The 8483-nt window shown below is 34.3% G+C and overlaps 1 protein-coding gene across 2 annotated transcripts in view; it reads left to right on the forward strand.

Moving 5' to 3' along the window:
- The first annotated feature begins 6865 nt into the window (after nucleotides 1-6865).
- The window catches only part of LOC111384213 (cleavage and polyadenylation specificity factor subunit 3-I-like), a 5662-nt gene continuing 4044 nt past the window's right edge, over nucleotides 6866-8483 (forward strand). The window contains exon 1 of one of the 2 annotated variants that reach the window (XM_023008471.1): nucleotides 6866-7038. The gene's annotated coding sequence lies outside the window, so the exon portion shown is untranslated. Of the gene's footprint in view, nucleotides 7044-8483 lie in introns of both variants that reach the window. The other variant, XM_023008472.1, reaches the window with a different exon arrangement.

Genomic DNA, 8483 nt, shown 5'->3' on the forward strand with positions numbered 1-8483 from the left:
CTGCCCTTCGCCACCGTCGATGGCTCATTTATTTCCTTCACATCAATCGCACCCTTTCTCTTTCCTCTACCATTTGCTCCCGTCCATCCATCTCCCCAAGCTTATTTTCCCAGCTCCTTCTCCTTCTCCTTCTCCTTCTCCTTCTCCTTCTCCTTCTCCTTCTCCTTCTCCTTCTCCTTCTCCTTCTCCTTCTCCTTCTCCTTCTCCTTCTCCTTCTCCTTCTCCTTCTCCTTCTCCTTCTCCTTCTCCTTCTCCTTCTCCTTCTCCTTCTCCTTCCACTGTACAGCTCAACATCGCCACCGTTGGCATTGCATTCTTTCAATCGATGCGTCCATTCACTTCTACTCCCCTACTCTCCATGTCCTTTCGAGGTCGACCACTCGCCTGGTAGCAGTGATGTCAATGAGCCGAATCGAACCGGCTCGGCCCTTAACCTCACGAGCTCGACTCGCGCTCATGGCAAGCCGAGCTCGTGGCTCGTTGATTTTGGACGAGCTCGTGGTCCGAGCCGAGCTTTAACTTGTGAGCTCGTCAATTTTTTTTTTAAGTATAGAAAAACGCAAATAATTTAATAAAGACATTTAAAAAAAATTAAAAGTGTTAAAAAAATACAAATAATTTAATGAAGATACTTTTTTTTTATTTCTATCATATTATAATATTTTTTATAAAGTAAAAAAATATTTATGTAATGAAGATGAATTGTTTTTTGAAATACATTTTTTCGATTTCTTTTTAAAGTAGATAAAATGTAAACCCTCCTCCTTTATCCGGGTTTGGGATCGGCCATATCAATTTTAAATAGGCGAAGTTAAAAATTGTACACGAATAACTTGTTGTAACGTGTACAAATTTTTAAAGAAAATTAAATTTAAAGATTAAAAAATAAGAAAATTTTGATTAATATAATTAAATCAAATCTTACTTACCTGACGACATGCAATTTCTGTATATTTATCTTATAGTCGAAAATGAGCGTCCTGTCAATCATTTACGCACATTAACGCTTCTAAAATATCTTCTTTCAGTCGGCTCCTGTCATCAGTCAAAACTCTTTCACCTACACTAAAAGCAGATTTCGAAGCAACAGTACTAACCGGAGGTGTCATTAGATCTTTCACAATTGCAGAAACAATTGGCCAACGTCTTTTATACCAGAATTCAATTACTTTTTCTGAAATTTTCTTAATTGTTCTCTCTATTGACATATCATAATTGAAGTAAACAATTAATTCAGTAGGCATCGCATTTTGCGTTACGGCCGATATTTGATGAGCTGCAAATGTAGACGACATGGTACTAGATGAACACATTGCAGTTGCATTATATCTAAATGTGTTAATGCCTTGAAATAAATTTATTATTTCGGCATCTTCTTCTTCAATTTCAATCAAAGGAGTAGGTGTAGAGGGTACCCGACTAACATTCGCACCCTTTCTTTTCGCATATAAATCATTCCACATAATGTTTGTTATAAATTCTTATAGATGATAGGTGTATCAAGTATTAAGACTTTATTGATTTGGTTAATTACGTATTTAGTTCCCGAAATATTATATCGATGGTCCATTGCGCATGCTAAAGGAAATAACATAGGCAGTTCTTCCCAATATTTTCTAAACTTTAATTCCATAACAATTATAATTTCCCTAAAATCAGAATCATTTTTATATTTATGGAATGTTCATACAATTATATAAAGGCGTTCAAGCACCATACAACTTGTGGGATAATAAACGCTCAACAAAATCTTTGTGGTCTCATAAAAAAAATGTCAAAAACGTTTAACTTTCAAAGCTAAAACCCAATCGGATTCATTCAACATGCTATCGTCATCGCTTTTAACGTGTCTATTGTTATAAAAGTCAGTTATTAAATGTTCGAAACCTTCATATGACTTTAATAGCAAGTAAATAGAGTTTCATCTATGGCTTACATCGCTAACAAATATTTCAGTAGTTGTCACCCCTAGTTTGGCACAAAAATTTTCAAATACTTGTTTTCTAATAGGAGAGATCATAATATATACTAATGTGTTCCCAATCCTTTGAAGTTCATCATTTATATATTTTAAGTCATCTTGCAGAATTAAATTCAAGATATGGCACACACAACGAATATGAAATAAATATCCACCAAAATCAGGTTGAAGTACCCTACACAATTTATCGACGACTACCTTATTAACACTAGCATTATTAAAAATAAAGGACAGAATTTTAGTGTCGCAATTATATTCTCTAACAGTACTGATAATAACATTATATATATTATTAGCATTGTGAGAAAACTCAATAATTCTAAAAATAATAATTTTTTTATGCATGCATCAAAATGAGTCTATATAGTGTGCGGTTACAGTTATATATACTTTTTTATTAACCCATTCCCATATATGAAAGTTAAAGATATAACACCCTCATATTGTTGCAAATTCATAATTAATTATTATTTTGAATTATTGAAATATTGTATTGTATCGACACGAAGAGTGTTTCGACTTACCCCAATATACTTTGGTTGCAGATATCCTTTCATGAACAAGACGAAGAGTTGGTTGTCGACAATAGCCAGAGGCAACTCAGTGGCGACAACAACCGGTTCAAGTATTGTTCTTCGAATACACCACGTGGATAGGGGTGAAGTCGTAGAATCGACGCCCGAACTGTCAAATTGCAATTGTGTTTGACCAGTTGGAAGAAGTCTATGTCTGCCGCACATGCTTTGTAGTGGCGGTTGAGATGGGTTGTACCAATATCTTTTTGCCCTGCCAATTTTTGTTGGCAGTATTTACATACTGACTTAGATTCTGCAAGGTCATCGACGACTTTTCCCATTGAAATCAACTTAAAGTGATCCCAACATTTTGCTTTTTTTTTGCTCTTTCGCTTTCCCCTCGCATCTGGGATGTTTAATTCGGTATCTTCGTTCTCATGTTCCGCTTCAAGGACGTTAATATCATCCAAATCAATTGGATTGCGGCTTCCATGATTGTGAATGTGAACATCTTCAGGTATGGGTACCTCATTTAGATCGAAAAATTCATTTAAAAATTGACTTTGCGGCATCCTAAGCAATTTGCCATGTGGCCCACGTCCTGTATCGAATAAGCTCTCAACAAATGAGCGTTGATCTATTTGTTTGATTGTTTATGATGAAACTCAAATATAATAACTAGTAAAAATATAAATATAGTGAGAATTGAGAATTTGATGAATTGAAATTTTAACTGAATAAATTGTAAAAAATGAATCGATATTTTGCACAATAGCATAAGAGAATAAAAACTCAATAATTGATATAAAAGAGAAATGAGAAGTGAGAAGTGAGAATGAGGAGATAATTGATATGAAAAAAATGAGGAGTTAAGGGAGTATTTATAATAGAAGAAAAGATAAATTCAGTAACCTAAACGGTCACTTTATTTAAAAAGTGACCAAAACAGTCACTTTATTTAAAAAGTGACCGTTTTGGTCACTCAAACTAGAGGAGCCACGAGCCGAGCAAACGAGCCACGAGCCAGTTCGGCTCGCCTCCCGACGAGGCCCACTCGGCTCACGCTCATGATTTTACGAGTTCGAGCCGCCCACGAGCTCTATTTCGACGAGTCCAGCGACCGAGCGGCTCATTTGACATCCCTACCTAGTAGATTTGATGCAATTATACTAATATGTAGATGTTCATATTTTTTTCTGATAAATCATATAAAATAGTTCAAAGGTCACATGTCATAGTGCATTGGTCGTATGTCACTGATTCAAAAGAACTAGTCATATGACATTAGATCAATATCACAGGTTATAGTTCATATATTACATATCACATCTACTACCATAGGTCATTGTACATAGGTCACAAATTAAACAGAACTGATCACATATCATGTTTGCATGTCACAAGTCACACTCCACATGTCACGGACCATATTGTGTATGTCACAGATCAAAATTAACTGATCACAAATCATGTCGAATGTCTTTGTGTACTAATAACATGTCACATATTCAAGTTCACAAGCCATAGTTTATGTGTTACATGTAACAATTTAGAGGTTATATTACATAGGTAACATATTAATGTCCAAAGGTCAAAAATTCAAGAGAAACTGATCATAGGATATTGGATCAGTATCACATTTAACAGTTTACAAGTCACATTTCATAGTGCATAAGTAAAAAATTCAAGAGAACTGATCATATGCCATTGATTTCTCCTACCTTAGTTGTTACTATTGCCTCCTAAAATTTTGACACACAGTGCTGCAACTTCCAATAATGAGATTTTGATGATAAGAATTGAAATTATTTGCTCTAGCATGTTCTCTTTAGATTCTCTCTTATTAGATATTTTTACTACACAATGTTGACAACTTCCAATTTTTTACTTCAATTGGTCAGATTTCGACGATGAGAATCGAAGTTATTCGCTCCAGCGAGTTCTCCATAGTGTCTATCTTCATATGATCTTTTGACACCTTTCAATTTGTGATCTTAATGGTCTAATTATTTTCAAACAATCATATTTCGAAGTTAGTAATGGAGAATATTTGATCTAGGGAGTTCTTTGTGGCTCTTCTATTTTGCTCGATCTTTACACTTTGTTTTGTCGTTTTGGAAAGGTTCGTTTGGAGTAGTAACTGTGAAACAGTTATTTTAGGGTGTGTATTTATTATAATTTATTTTACATATAATATTTATTAATTAAAAACCTGAGTTTTGAATTTTTAATGTTTGTTCTTACCTTTTGTTTGAGCCTCATTCTTGTCAAAAAAATGTATTTTTGAATAGTGTATTGATAAAAAATGAGTGGTTAAAAAATTTATTGAAAATGTGTGGTTGAAGTGTAGTTAAATCACTATTAAAGAATGTATTTTAATGTAAAAAATGAGGCTCAAACAAGAACAAAATAAATAGGGTATACTAAGGCCTTTTTATGTATTGAGGAATTTACATCCCACCCTACATTTAAAGATCTGTGTTCTAAAATTAGGAGGGAAGTTTCACATTTCACAAATAAGATATTTCCTCTTTAAATATTAAATATATAATTTTCAACCCAAACTCTAATCAATTTCCCCCTCCCAATTCAATTTCTTTCCAAACCCTAAAAATCATTTCCTATATCTTTTCCCTCTCTCCATCTTCTCTTTTCTCAATATCTCTACCTACCACAACCACTTACAGAGTCACCACCCCTCTTTAATTTGGCAGTGCAAGACAACACGATGCAACCTCGCACCAGCACTTATCTCTACGGTGACATCGCTCTCTTCCGTTGAAGTGGATTGCAATTGCGTCCATATCTCCCATCATTCGTCGATGCGAGGTCGCCGCTCATAACCAATGTAGAAGAGGATATGCTGCCACACGCAGCTCGTAGAGGTGTTGTGTCGCCATTGTTTGTGATTTGTATTGATTTGTGTACCAGCATCGACCATGGTTTTTGATTGTTGCTTGTGGTTGCCATGGTTTGAGATGATTTTTTAAGGTGATTTTTGGACGTGAGACATGGCTGTCAAGCCAGAGTTGGTTGGGTTTTGTTGGTTATTGGTGCGATTTTCATGGTTTTGGTGAGGTTGGGGGCATTTTATTGGCGATGGTGTTGTTGGATCCGTGCTGGTAGTGGTATATCTAGAGCTGGTGGTGGTAGTCTTCGTGGCGATGGTACAGAGGTTGTGGTAGTAGGTAGGATGTTGTTGGTGGATCTCGTGCTAATTATGGTGATGAATATAGCGGTGGTGATAGTTGTCGAGGTGGTGGTGCAAAGATTGTGATAGTAGGTGGGATTGGATATTGTGGTGCGGAATGTTTTACGCCAATTATTTCGTTGATTGTGACAAATAATTGATTAATATGTGTCAAAGAAATAATGTGATCGTGATTCGTATTTTATTAAATTGTGATTGAGAAATAATTTTGACCAATTAATTTGATATTTTGTGATTATGAAATAAGTTGTGACTTGTAAACTTTGCGATTTGTGATCAAGATATAATATGTGCGGTTGATGACAGTGGTGAGTTGGTGGTCACAAATGATTTGGTTGACTGTGACCATTAAATTAGTTAATTTGTTACCAATAAACAATATGTGACCAAATAAAAAGATAAATTGTGAAAAAAAAATAATGACATAAAAATTTGTTAATTTGTGACCGATAATTTCATATTTTGTAATTATACAATAAGTCATGACTTATAATATTTGTGATTTGTGGCCAATAAATAAATCGTGACTTATAAATTTTTTGATTTGTGACTGATGAACAAATTGTGACATAATTTTTTTGAACTGTGATCATAAAATAATTTGTGACAGAGAACTTCTGATTTGTGATCAAAAAATAATAAGTGATTAACTCAATCGTTAATTTGTGACCAAATTGTATAGATCCGTGACCTAAATATATTTAATTAATAAATAAATAAATTGATTAATCAAATCATAAATAAGTTTTAATAAAAATCTAATTTTTGAAGTTTGAAACTTATTTTTTTGATTTTGAAATGTGTGGTATTTAACCTCTTACTTAGGGTCTGTTTGGGAGTAATTTTGAGAATTGATTTTTTGACCGTTAGGAAAAAAATGGGATCCACCTCTGAGAGATGAAGTCAAATATGACGGCTGAAATAGTGAAATAAAAGTCAAAAAATCAATTTTTTAGGTGAAAAAATCGGGCCCAAACAGGCCCTTATATTTTTCCCTTATGTATTCCTTCCGAAAGTGAACACTGGTCGCGCTCGGTCCATTGAGATTCTTAGCACGAGTCTCTTTCCAGCGTCTACACTCTCACAGAGGACGGGCGTAGCCCAGTCTAGTTAAAAAAGCCCATAGGCCCACTGTATATGGGCCAAAACCCAAATTAACCCAAATCACCATGCTCACAACTCTTCCCAGCTGTCTCGTTGGCTCGTCCCGCCACTGGTCGTCTCCTCTCCACACTGTACCCCGAATCCCAATTTCTTTCTTCCTTGCCTATTTCTTTCTGCTTCCAGAATCAACCGCAACATTTGAGGTGAATCAATTGCAATTCAGTAAGTATGAATGATGGAACTTTAAAATGTTTTTTTCCTTCAAGATATGAAATTTGAAAATCCTGCTTTATTTTTTGTGGAGTTTTATTGGCGTATTCCATTATTTATAATGATTGGAATAGATTTTGCTTTTTGTGTACTTTATCCTTTGAGTAAGGGATTTGATCTTAGGATATTTTCGCGTACTTGAAAATTACAATAGGGTTTAGGGTTTATTATACAATTAGTTCAGAATAGAATATGAACTGCACTGAATACAACTATACAAGTCATTTATTTGGCAATCTTGCGGACAAACCTTGAAAATATTGTTTCATATCTGCGGTGAGGCATTCTCCCTCCTTCTTGGAGCATAAGATGTTTCTGCTGTTTCTGGGAGTTCTACAATGAGGTTGATGGTTATAAAATATAACAGAGCAATGCATTGATGTTAATTACTTGGAGCATTTGTTAATAAAGAAATCCCCAAAATCTTTGGACATCAGTATATCCCAACTTAATTTGCGAATAGAGTAGTGCTTTTTGGCTTCCTTTTGACGCAAATTTTAGGATGGTTCAAGAATAGATTTATTCTTAATTTAGTTTTTTCGTTATTTCATTCTACATTAAACACTGTGTTAGAGTTGCACTTATAGAATTTCTGAGTGATGTTTGGCTGAACAGTTTTCACTTTTCAATGCCTTTCTTGGTTATGGTTAATTCTCATCTGTATTTCTACTTCTTTTTCTAGTGTTAAATTGAGATTCTATTGGCTCTCGCAAAAAAAAATGTTTTCTGAATATTTGGTTTCTGCCCTCTGAAATGCATTTCTTCTTGCATATGTGCCCTCTTGTAGAATTCTTATTTATAATTAGCAATGACAATTTTTTCTCACTTGGTTGCATTCCTTTATGTTTTAAATATCATTCTATCACAGCTTATCATATCATTCACATTTCAAGATTTAATCAGATCCCTGACAAATGCACAAAGGCGAAGAAATTTTTGATATACCTAAAGAATATTTGGCCCCCGTTTGGCCCCCATTCTTTCAAAATTTTAATTGTTGGAATAGTGTTTTTTTGAAAAATGTGTGGTTGAAAAAGAAAGATTTTTTTTTGATTTGCGTGTAATATTATTTTATGGAAGATTGTGTGGTTAAAAATAAAAAAAGAGAAGGAGAATGGGGGCCAAACAGGGGCTTGGGCATTTATTTTTTTTGGGTCCCAGATTTCTTTTACTATTATTTATTATCCCACTAGTCTACTGAAGTGAATTGATTTTGCATTTCTGTTTCTACTTTAGTACTATTATAAATTATTAATCCATTTTTATGCAAGTATATGCTCTTTAATATATTTTTTTACCTGCATATTCAATATATAATGTCATATTTTGACTGTCTGTGATACATGAATATAGTTCATACATTGATTTCTTTTACATTTCAGCACCCCCCCCCCCCCCGGCC

This window comes from Olea europaea, unplaced genomic scaffold (genome assembly GCF_002742605.1).
Source record: "Olea europaea var. sylvestris unplaced genomic scaffold, O_europaea_v1 scaffold2869, whole genome shotgun sequence".
In the NCBI taxonomy this organism is placed as follows: domain Eukaryota; kingdom Viridiplantae; phylum Streptophyta; class Magnoliopsida; order Lamiales; family Oleaceae; genus Olea; species Olea europaea.